Source organism: Sapajus apella, unplaced genomic scaffold (assembly GCF_009761245.1).
Source record: "Sapajus apella isolate SASKATOON/1434 unplaced genomic scaffold, GSC_monkey_1.0 scaffold39, whole genome shotgun sequence".
NCBI classification, from domain to species: domain Eukaryota; kingdom Metazoa; phylum Chordata; class Mammalia; order Primates; family Cebidae; genus Sapajus; species Sapajus apella.
Window position 1 is genome coordinate 20094466 of NW_022436979.1, and position 12773 is coordinate 20107238.

General features: G+C 37.7%; 1 long non-coding RNA gene across 1 annotated transcript; it reads right to left on the reverse strand.

Moving 5' to 3' along the window:
* Positions 1–2037: 2037 nt before the first annotated feature.
* Positions 2038–5609, reverse strand: LOC116565285. The gene is made up of 2 exons (XR_004275362.1): positions 5431–5609; positions 2038–2522 (listed from the first exon to the last, which is right to left on the reverse strand). It is a non-coding gene; the product is annotated as an uncharacterized LOC116565285 (long non-coding RNA).
* Between the last annotated feature and the right edge of the window lie 7164 nt (positions 5610–12773).

A 12773-nucleotide genomic window follows, 5' to 3' on the forward strand; every position in this document is an offset into this window, starting at 1 on the left:
TACCTGACTCTCAATTTAGAGAATGTCTAGGAACTTGATTTAAGCAGGTATCTAGGAGCAGAGAAAGCACTATAATTCAGTGCTTTTCAACGGGATTTTCAGCTGTTCCCCAAATGTGTTCTTTGGGATCTGTGAGTTCTCTACAAGTATTTTTCAATATTGTTTTTGTGTTGATGATACCCTAAACAAATTAGCAGAAGCATATTTTGCATGATCTTGATGGCCACTTCCTAAGTGTATCCAATTTTCAACCTGCTTCTGGATTTTTGTTCAGAACCAGACTGGTGCTAAAATGGGAGCATGTAGCTTTTGTGTGTTGGCAAGCATGCTGCTTGCTTTTGAAGTAGCCCGGAATGACAGTAAGCATGAGGGGCCACCATTGTGCTTATGGGGAATTCTTCTAACTGAAGAAACAAAAGTAAACTTCTCTTTGGGATTAAAATGGGTAATTAGAAGTACTTTAATTCTTAATGAGCTAGTAAGAAAATAATTCAAGTTGACCTAATTTGTAAAGAATGCTGTCACACCAAATGGAAGCCAAGTAGGTGTCATGGTGCATGAGGTTTTCATAGCAGGCTGAAAATTCCAAGTTAAAGACAAAAGTAAGCCATGGCCAGAAATGTCTCACGCTCACATTATCTTTAGATTATATGAACGAATGATAACTGCCATTTATTCATTTCCCTTGGTGATTTGATGGTAAAATTTATGCTGGATAAGACATTCTTTTCGATGTCTGTAAGAATTAAAAACCAATTTCAGATATCATTTAAAAAATAGATTCCAACAGTAATTGAACTTGGTTTACATTTGCAGATTTCAATAATTCTACAATATTTTTCTTTTAAAAAGATAATTTTAAAGATTATTTTTCTTTAGAAGTTTCTAGCACACTAAGTTGGAGAACTGCTGCTTGAGCCAAAGATAGGAATAAGCCGGCTACTGAAGGGGACCCTCTGTCCCTTACTTAATTTTGTGGTTTAAAATTGTTGGGCCTTTGGAAATATCTCTTTCTCTGAATTTCATATTTTTTGGCATAGAATAATTTCTTTCTTAAAAGAAAGACTTCCACAATAGGGAAAGAATGAGAGGATCTCTGGAGGAAGGATTTAGGGGATTAAACTCAGACATTTGAGAATAAATCGGCTATCAGTCCAAAATGTAAGACCTATTTCCTAGTCTGTCAGAGACCTTCTCACCTCCTGAAATAGCCCATGGTCAGAGACACCCACCTGTGACTTTATATCATAATATAGTAACTTGCTGATGGCAAAGCTTGAATTAGAGCTGCCTGCAATTCAGTCATAGCTATCAAATTTACTCCCAGTGATAATTTTATAAATTTTGTTCTTATCTTGTATTGTACAGTTATCTCCGTTATTTCTGAAGTAATTTATGTCCAATAGCATAATTTTAATGTAATTAATTACATGGGAATTTAAAGATTCATAGTAAAACAATTTACAGTAGTTTTTAATAATCTATTGCCATTTTATGCCCTTATATTTCATAGTCAATAAAATATGCACGTCTATGAACGTGCACATATTTTTTAATAAGAAAATGATCTTTAACTTTGTATCATGGTGGAATTTGGAAAAGCTATCGATAGTTTTGTTCAGACAAAAATTTAAGAATTATAGTAAAGAGTTATGATTTGGTTGGATTAAAAATTCTGTAAGATCTGATCTTAGAATCTTAATCTTGGCAATGATTAAGATTCCCAGTGATGGTGAAGAGTTGTCCGGGAATAACTCTGTCATAACAAGCAAAGTTTGTTTATAAAGCATGGCAGAGCTCAAAGGGAAAGCTGTTATGGAATCTGGCTCTAGCAATTTTGTCAAAATAAATCAGTGAACACAGAAGTGGAAGGACCCCTCTGTGTGACATCCTTTCCTGTATCATTTATTTTGCTTTTCCCATTTTCTCTGTTCCATCTTCAACTTTTCTATGCATTCTGCAGTCCCAAAGTGCCATCTTTTGTGTACTTTTGTGAATAATTTTTCCTCTTTCCAAAGCAGGTAGAAAACTCTCATGTATTCAAAATACTTTTATTGAGTATCTAAAAATACTTATTGAGTATAGTCAGTGGAGTAACGCATAACAGACACTCAATATCTATTGAGTTACGAGCATCCACGTTAGAGATTAGAGGCATCAACTAAAGAATCCGTAGTTCACAGCTCCTGTCTTCAGGGAGCTCAGCGTGTCATGAGAGAGGCACAGAAGAGACCCATTGCATGTGGCGGAGACGTAGCAACTCCGAGCTCCACCTCCATTGCTCTGGGAGCACCAAGGACAATACTGGTCACTGCTCCTTGGGAAACCAGGAAAGGCTTAACACTGTGCACTGCTTCGTACCTCGCCTTCTCAGATAAACAAGGATTTGGCAAACACACAAAACAGGCAGGGGGTTCCCTCCCAAGAGAGGTTTACAGCATGTGCCAAGGCGGGGACTTTTGAGAGCTTGTGATGTGTCCAAGGAAGTCAGTGTGGCACAGAAATTTTGTCCTTTCTTCATTCTGCAAGCAAGAGAAAGAAGATCAAGAATGAAGACTAGAATAAGCATCTTAGTTTTCTCAAAATCACGTTTAGGGAGGTAAAGTAAACAGAGTGAAAGTAAAGAGAAGGGTGACCAGTGACAGCACACAGCAGAAACAAAGAAACAGAAAAGGACTTTTATTACTGAATGGGAGTCATGACTAAGATTCATTGAACCCTTGCTAAGTAGCAAATACTGCACTAAGCATTTTATTTGTTATCTTTTTGAATTCTCACTCTCTTTTAATAAGTACCACTCAATAGGTATTGTTAATTTATTCACTTTATGGAAGGCCAATTGAGGATCGGGGAGATGAAGTCGCTTCCCCCACCCCGCCCCTCACATATTTGAATGAGATGATGCCATAAGTGGCAGAATCAGAATTTATGTAACTCCGTAAGTGGAATAGGGAGACAGATCATGCTGGCCAGTTTGAATGCAAAACAACAGCAAGGAAACAAACAACAACAATATGAACTTTCTCCGGCAGAGCTTGGGTGTGTGGTTTCAAAGGAGGCCTCGTTGCAGTCATTGTAAAGGGTTGTGAGGAGATCACAGGAGACCGAGTTCTTCCACCCTGAAGGTTTTGGTTAGACAGGAATAAAAGCATCAGAGCTTTACAGTGATATCTGCCCACTGGAAAACTCTTCCAGAGTGGGGATGACGTTAGTTATGGTCTGTGATAAGGGTCCCTGGAGGAAATAAAAGTAAATGTATGCACAAGGTCATACACCGTCCTCTTCTGGGCATTACTAATCTCTTTCTCCTCTTTGTAGAAATTTTATTCTAAAGAGGAATTATCCTTTCAGTCATGTTAGATCTGTGTTATTCTCCAAGTCACCTTTTCCCGTGTGCTTTTCCTTGGTAAGCAGTATATGCTCACAAGAACACGCTCCTTCAGCTGCACCTCTAAGATCTGTACATTGATGTGATGCGGGGAGGAGCTGTAAGTAGAGCCATGAGCATGGAACTTCTGGATGATGGGAGATGACCAGGGAATGAAGCAGAGGGGAATGACTTATTCTTTACGGGAGCAGGGAACAGACAGGCAGCCAGAGGACCCGAAACGTGGGAGTCTGTCCCTAATGTTAAGAGGGGTAACTTAATGATGTTTTTTTCTTAGTTTAAAGGATGTTTCTTGTAAGTTTCGGCTGCAAGTGTAGGGTACCCGATGCTGGTAGGAAGCCCAATATTGTATCACTTTGAGATCTAGGTTTGCTGGCGTCACATACCGTACAAGCCCAGGGCATGAACCAGGCCTTTGCAGGCAAGTTCTAGCGTGCTTTAGAGACCCAGAACCTCCCGAATGTCAGTGAGAGGCAGGGGCTAGTGAGGACGGCTCTGCCCAGGCTTGCCCCCCGCCTCACGGGACTCAGTGGGTTGGGGTGAGCTGGGGTGTGGAAGCAACACAGAAATGGGTCACGAACAGCAAATAGTCTCTTTCCAAAAAGAGATCATGTACAGACATTGCGCTAGGTCTTTGGGAATCCCGCAGGGGATCATGGGGGGCAGTGAGAAAGAGGGAGAGAGAGCTTGTAATCACGAAAGAGAAAGTTCCCGTGCATTGAGAAGGTGGCAGGGCATGGCTCTGCAGGCCGCGCAGAGCAATGATACACATTTGTGTGCCGCGATGTCTTAAACTTTATTAAAGGTGGGCTTCAGTGTTTTCTCAGATTCTTGGTGGTCCAAACAGAAAGGTTAAACAAAACAATTTACATGACTTTCACTATTTATAAAAGGAAGTACAGAAGGATGTCAAATGTTAAAATCACTTTTCATCACAGTCCAAACTGAAACAAAGCAGGAAGAGGCAGAAATTGCTCAGAGAGGAAAATCAAGCGGCGTGGGTCCTTCAAGATGCCCCGCTTTCTCTGGCATTTTAGAAAGAAATCTTCAAAAGGGATTTTTCTGAGTTTGAAAACAATTCTGTATTTCCAAGAGTGCTAGGAAATTTACTTTAAAAAATACTCAGGAATGTTTTAAAAGATTCCTAACGATCACATTCTGTATATATAGTCAAATCTTATTTTACTAGACTCTGACATTTTGGTTATGTTAACGAATCATCCGCAATAAAAATATACCATAGATAATGGATTTATAACCACATGGTTTCCATTTGTTAGTGTTAGTGTATAGAACAAGTGTAGAACAGATAAAGAAAATATACATTTGTGAGGGGGGAGTTTTTTCCGTGATGCCTATCACATTCTGAAGTGGAATGCAGTTAATTCGTCTCCTTCCTCAGCTCAGTAAGTTTATTTTCTTAGAATCTGTTCTCTGAGTTAGAACTAGCTCTGATTAAGTGCTATATTGGAAATAGCTCAGTGTAGAGCCATGGTTAAAATAATCAGAAATTATATCCATAGATAATTCAAATCTGAGAATTAGAAGCAACGACAACTGTGAAGCAATATGTATCACTGAAAAATGTGTATTCATGATTGTTTAATGATTAAATAATCCAGCTTCAGGAAGAGTCCACAGAGGACAGGCCCGGGCAAAGGTCTTTCATGTTACAATTCACATGGAAAGCGATATTATGAGATCCTAAAAGACAGCTCTGCTTTCAGCTGGACCACAATTTAGTTAATACTGTTTTACACTGTTATTTGTAGTGAAATGCAAAAATAAAAGGCATATTTTATTGGGCTTTAAAAACAGTTTTCACATGGATATTCATTGAAAGATTTCAAAATCTTGATGATTTAAATGCTTTCCTTCTGAGATACAATAGAAATCTAATAGTACAATTAGCCCCGACTTCTGCTGGCATGCTTCATCCTATCAGGCAATCATAGGGATTATTTACATTTCGAGTGGGAACATAAATATCTTAAGAAATAGACAAAACAATATACCCATTTTTATTGTTCAGTCTAACTCACCTTCGTAAAAGTCAGCGTATTGAAATATCAATCAATCCAGCAATTGCTTTTTGCTATGTGCCGCAGTATGGATCCTCAGGGACTCCAGACTGTGTGAGGCAGTAACAGGAAACAACAGATGTGCTATCTAAGCCATTGATTTTCGTCCCCGATGAATTTAGGTAAAATTGTATCATTGAAATCACTCCAATGGCTGTGAAGCCAGTTTTAAAAGGCAACTCTCTTCAGGTTTGTTGGTTTTAAGTATCAGCTTGTGTGCACATGTACAGGGGTCAAAAAGGTGAAGCCTCTTATGGCTTCTAGGACTTCATAACACCATCAAGGAATGGTTTTCCTGCACCCAAAGAAATCATAAAATGGAGTCATTTGCAAACATGAGAATTAATCTGTTAAGATTCCTAACTTTATTTTCTTTTGTTATAAAAGCAAGGAAAAATGACATGCATCACTATATTGCCAACAAGAGATACATTTTAGGGTTAAATTGAAAAAGTTATACTACTTTCATTGGCTTGTACTGATCGAGTGAAGGAAATGCTTCCCCAAAATATGGTACCTTGGCCTACTGAACGTTTTCCGCTGAAGGAAAATGAGAAAGCACAGACGCTAGGAAGGTCACTCTCTTACCTTCTCCTGCCTTTCTCCTCTGAGGCCATGAAGAGACTTCTCTGACCCACCCAGCTGGAAGGGGGCCGATAAGACCCTTGCTCCAGATAGGCCCTGTGCTAGCCTCAGGGGCCAAGAAGAATCTGGACAGACAGACCTTGCTAAATCCCCCAGTTAGTAACTGTTCGCTCATGCCCTATTTGTTCAGTCATCCTCCTACAGGCTGTCTGTTCTTCATCAACCCTAAGCATAAAAATACGGTTTTTGGCCAGGCGTGGTGGCTCACGCCTGTAATCCCAGCACTTTGGGTGGCCGAGGCGGGCGGATCATGAGGTTAGGAGATTGAGACCATCCTGGCCAACATGGTGACACGCTGTCTCTACTAAAAATACAACAAATTAGCCTGGCGTGGTGGTGTGTGCCTGTAGTCCCAGCTGCCCGGGAGGTTGAGGCAGGAGAATTGCTTGAGCCCAGGAGGTGGAGGTTGCGGTGAGCCGAGATCGCGCCACTGCACTCCAGCCTGGGTGACAGAGTGAGACTCTGCCTCAGCAACAACAACACAGTTTTCTTTAGGTCTTTATTTCTGAAGGTGCCCCTGTAACATAAAACTTAGGTTAGATAAATTTTTTTGCATACACTGGATGAAGAAAAGATACTACTTTTTCTTTCCTATAGTACATTTGGAACCTTACATTTAAAAAAAAACTTATGTTTGATTTGCCTTTAAGATATGTATTTATAGGCAAATAAGGCTGACCATTAGTATGGAATATTTATCTTGTTAGATTTTTATATACTTGCAAACACATTGATAATTTTCTCTGTTAGTACTTTTAACAGAACAGAAAGGCCATAGCATATTCAGGGATTTCTGATCAATATTCAATTTTCTTATGTATTTGTTTATACTTTAGCCTTATAATGATTTCAAATCACATCAATAGTTTTTCTTTATTTTTGCAAAATCATCTTCTGAAAAATTCTTTAATTGGAAGACCCTAAATTTTACGCTAGACACCTTTTTTTGTTTTCCCCAAGAAGCTCAGTTTTTAAATAGATTTTACAGTCAGTCCAGACTAGGAAAAGAAGTTGCAGACCATCATGCAATTCCCGGCTCCTTTTACTGCCTTTCCTTTCCTTTGTCACATTCTGCTTTCTTTACACAGCCTCCGCAAGCACGGCAGGTCCTCACGGTCTAACTACCAGCTTCCACAAAACATGTGACAGCCAATTTCCCAGCACCGAGGAAGCTCTAACTTAGTGAACACTCATTCATCCACTGAGGAGCTTCCAGATGAAATGATATTGCACATGCCACGCCCTAGAGAGGCCCAGAGCTGGACATGAAGGACGATGCCCATGATCATCGCTTCATATTGATTTTAGTCTTCACTAACATCAGTCCCCATTCACAGATCCTAAGAGCCGTAGGAAAAAATGGGAACAACCCAATGTCTACTCTAAAGTGCTCTCAGAAAATATTCTTTCCTGATTTCAAATTTTGGTAGACCGTTAAATATAGGAAGGTGATTTACCAGAGTCAAGCATATACTTCCTACTGGCATGAGGCTGGACTTCAGAATGAAAAAGAACTTTTTTGTTTTTGAGATGGACTCTCACTTTGTCACCCAGACTGGAGTGCAGTGGCACGATCTCAGCTCACTGCAGCCTCTGCCTCTCAAGTTTGAGCGATTCTCCTGCCTCAGTTTCCCAAGTAGCTGGGATTATAGGTACCTACACCATGCCAGGATAATTTTTGTATTATTAGTGGAGACAGGGTTTCATCAAGTTGGCCAGGCTGGTCTCAAACTCTTGACCTCAGGTGATCTGTCTGCCTTGGCCTCCCAAAGTGCTGGGATTACAGGCGTGAGCTACTGTGCCCGGCCAAAAAAGAACTTTTAAGAATCTGTTACATCATATTTTACCTTATATCGTACTTCTAGACTTGATAATATCATGTAATAAACTCCAACAATTCTTTATTTAACTTTGCTTTCCAGGTACAACCAAATAAATGATTTCTTTGGAGGCAAGATTTTCACTTTATGAAGGTGGAATTTTAGAGTTCTCTGTACAAACAGCCTATAGGTTGTGCAGTGTTTGTATATTTTTTAGGAGGAATTATTTCCAATCACAAATACACCAAAGTATATGTAGAAAGTATACAAAAATGTAGCCAATGTACCAATATTCTATAATGAGGAATACTCTTAGTAAGTTTATCCATTTGGTTCTTAGCAGGATTAGGGCTTATGTTTTTACGTTGCTGTAAGAATTTCTACACTATGGAGTTGGAAGGATGCTAAGCTCATTGTTTTTACCAAAGCAAAAGAAGATGGTGACAATAACAGAGAAGAGGAGGAGGAAGGGGGTGGGTATAAATCAAATCTGCCAATACTCTTACTTCAGTGTGAGGGTGTTTGGGTCAAAATTCTACTTTCCAGATAATCGTCCGAATTATTCACTTTAAATTGTAAATAAATTTAATGAGTTGAGTTCAAATTAATGTTTTTTAAAGCAGCCACTAGGATAAGCCGTTTACACTTTAATATATGCTTTATGCCCAGTTTGTTCCATGCAAAAATATAAGTTTCTAGGCCAAAAAAATGAAATGTATAACTGCTCCCCATATAATCACTCTCTGCTATTTATCAGCTGAATGTGTTTCTTTCCAGTTCGTATTTAAATCTTGTGCTTATGATGTGCAATGACAAATCCAATTAGCTGATTTTGCTATAGGTAAAAAAAAAAAACCTGGTTACTTCCAACTGTGTGAATGGTATGCTAGTGCAAGTTGTCCACACAAATGGCAAAAAAGAAAACGGCCTCTGAGTAGAGTAGAATACTTTTATCTGGGAGCTCCTGATCTGCCTTTATATTAACATAACCTTGATTCAGCTTTGTGACTTGATAGATAGTGAACCCCAGAGAGAGAGAGAGAGAGAGAGAGAAAGAGAGAGGGGGAGGGGGAGGGGAACAGATTCAACCTTTTATTTCAGGCCACAAGTATTTCATCAGGCTTCTTCATAAATGCTATTTCATTTTGGTGAAACTTCTGATAAAAGCCAAAAGAAGCACAATGCCAATGTTAGAATCAATTCCAGTGTTTATTCAAATGGTTGATTTCAAGAGCATTACTGTTATTAAAAGGAAGCAGTATAGATAGCTAGAATAAATTTTAAATTTTGGTATGAAGTTTTTATTGGGATTTAGAATGCCATTTTTGCCTCTGCAGAAGACTTTGGGCTGAATTACATACACTATTTTTAGATCCTTGTTTGAACAGAAAAGATTGTTACTTGGATGAGTCATTAGTGAAAAACATTTGTGCTTGTGTGTGTGTGCACGTGTGTGTGTGTGCGCGTGTGTACGTGTGTGTGTGCGTGCGTGTGTGTGTGTGCACGTACCTTTGGACACTGGCACATCTCTCTCTCTCTTTACAAGCTTCTAGACCCTAGAACAGGAAAACTCACCTTCTCTGTTCCATGATTTGGCACCTACCAGGAGAAAAGTGGCAGATAATCCTGATTCTATGTCCTTATGTGGTTGACCATTGAACAACACAAATTTCAACTGTGTGGGTCCACTCATAGGCAGACATTTTTCAATAAATATAGTGGAAACATTTTTGGAGATTTGTGACAATTTGAAAAAACTTGCAGATGAATCATGTAGTCTAGCAATACTGAAAAGATTAAGAAAAAGTTACGTCGTGAATGCATAAAATATATGTACATACTAGTCTACTTCTGTGTTAATCAGCTACATTATTAGTAAGGCTTTCAATCAATAGTAGGTTATTAGCAAGTAACCTTTTGGGGAGTCAAAATTTCTAGGTTGATTTTTCAGTGCATGGTGGTTGGTGCTGCAACTCCTGCTTTGTTATACACACACACACACACACACACACATACACACACATATATACATGCATAGTGCATATATATTTATATTGGTATAACTAATATGTTATATAATATACATAATATGTTATCATTTATAACAAATCATCATATATCACTATATAATCTGTTATCTATAATCTACAATATATGTACTGTATATAAGCAATAGCTATATAATAGTGTGAAGAGACAGAATTGTGCTTGAGAAGGAAGAAAAGTTTGAAGCAGAAGCAAGGTTTGATGGAAAACTAAAGGAAGATATGGTTCATTAGGTCATGAATATTATATGAGGCCCGCCTTGGCCTCCCAAAGTGCTAGGATTACAGGCATGAGCCACTGCACCCAGCCAGAAGATGGAATTACTAGGTATAAATCAAATCCATTCCTCAAGACCCAAAAGGAAATACAGCCAGCAGAATCCCATGTGCTTTTTCAATGTAATTATATATATTATGTGATATATATTATAATACATATTATAGGTATTATATATTGTATTAATATCAGCTATCAATTATTACATTAATTATTAATTAATTACACTATAAATCTATCAATATGTATATCATGCAGATAAATAAAATATATGTATAAATATGATACATATATGATATAAATATATGTACATGATATAAATATATGTATATAACATACATATAACATTACCAAATAATTGTATAATATAAATATATATATTATCCAATACATATATTATACATATAATATGTAATATATTTATATTATACAATATTAATATTATATAACAATATTTATATTAAATTATAATATGTATTATATGTATTTATATTATATATTTATATCATATGTAATATACATTATATACATTTTTATACATAATACATACATATATAGTATATAATTGCATACATATATACATATATGTAATATATGTAATCTATATTATATATAATATATGCATATATATTACATGTGTATATACTATATAATATAAATATACAATATGTTTTTATATATGTGTATATCTATTACATATAAATTGTGTGTGTGTATATATATATTAAATACTATATACTGTAGAAGATAGAATTTTTTTTTTTTTTTGAGATGGAGTCTTCCTCTGTTGCTCAGGCCAGAGTGCAATGGCATGATCTTGGCTCACTGCACCCTCCGCCTCCTGGGTTCAAGCGATTCTCCTATCTCAGCTTCCTAAGTAGCAGGGATTACAGACGTCCACCGCCACATCTGGCCAATTTTTTGAATTTTTACAAGAGACGAGGTTTCACCATGTTGGCCAGGCTGGTTTCAAATTCCTGACGTCAGGTAATCCGCCTGCTTTGGCTTCCCAAAGTGCCAGGATTACAGCCATGAGCCACCATGCCCAGGCAGAAGATGGAATTTTTAGGTATGAATCGAATCCATTCCTCATGACCCAAAAGGGAATACAGCCAGCAGAATCCCATGTGCTTTTTCAATAATCATGGATTTAACTGTTTGTTTTCATTAGTCTGTTAAAGTACACACCAACTCATGTATTTGTGAATTATATTTGTTTCAAAATGCAAAATAGGTGTCTGTTCTTTCTCAGTGCTCTGACAAGTCACCACACTAAAGTTTTGATTTTAGGGGAAGATCACATGTGGCATCATAAAGCCAGTTTTGAAGCTTAATTCTTTCCACATTATGTAGCTGAACGAAGAGTTTATTTAATAGTGTTTTAGTACGTTGAAGTCAAATGATTTCAGTCAGTGAACACTGAGCATGTTGAATTGCCCTTTTCATTCTCTAGAGAAAGTTACTTCCTGTTTATTGAATAACGAAATGTGCGAAGGTGAGTTTAGAGAAGCTTATGAGAAATTAAGTAAGTTTAACAAGACAGAACAAGCCCCCCAAATTCTTCTGTTAAAACATTATTATTTAGTGGTAATAAAATAAAAATGGAAAATGAACAATAAAATCTAAACACAATATGAAAGCTTCCCCTTTATCAAGTATGTTAATGAGAATATTACAATTTTAATTTTACTCCATATTTTAACTTTACATTTCATATTCTTCTCTTTGGAGATAATCTTGACTAATTATTACTGGTGTTATTATTTTGGGGTGGGAAGCGGGTTCTATCTGGTAGGGCGTGCCTCAGTCTGGGCCCCACTGGGATATGGGTCCAGGGTGCTGGTGTGGATAGATGATCTCTGCACTTAATTGTTTTCCAGTCAGTGAGAAGAGGCTGACTCATGCTTGAGAAGGAAACAAAAGTTTAAAGCAGCACCAAGGTTTGATGGGAACCTCGAGGGAGATATGATTCAGGAGGTCAGAAACAAGGGTGATTTGAAAAGGACAGGGGGAAGAACAGAATCCACCTAACTCATGCCAGGGATCTGTGGCCGGCCTCAGTGACGTGGAGGAGAGCCTGGGTGCTGTAGGCAGAGGCTCAAGACTCAGCCACCTGCAGGTCGAAGGAGTCCTGCCCCGGATGATCTCCCACCAGGGTGAAATCCTGGCCGTCCTGAAATGAGAGAATGTAATAGCAATCTGACGTCCCATTGCACTTCAAACACAGACCCCAGTTTATTAAACAAGGGGATGGAATTTAAATTTGCAAAGACCAGTCTTATTATTATTCCCATTTTTAGAGTTAATTATAATTGTGCTATTATTATTAGTGTGATTAACATAAAAATAACATTTTAAATAAACACAGTAACATATAAATATACGCCAAAAGTAAATATAATAATGTAGTATGTTAAAAAATATCATAGAAGTAACAAAAACATTTCTGAGCACTGCCATGATGGGATCCATGGGGTGCAGAGTATTAATGTTGGGTAGAAAGCTTGGAATTTCTTT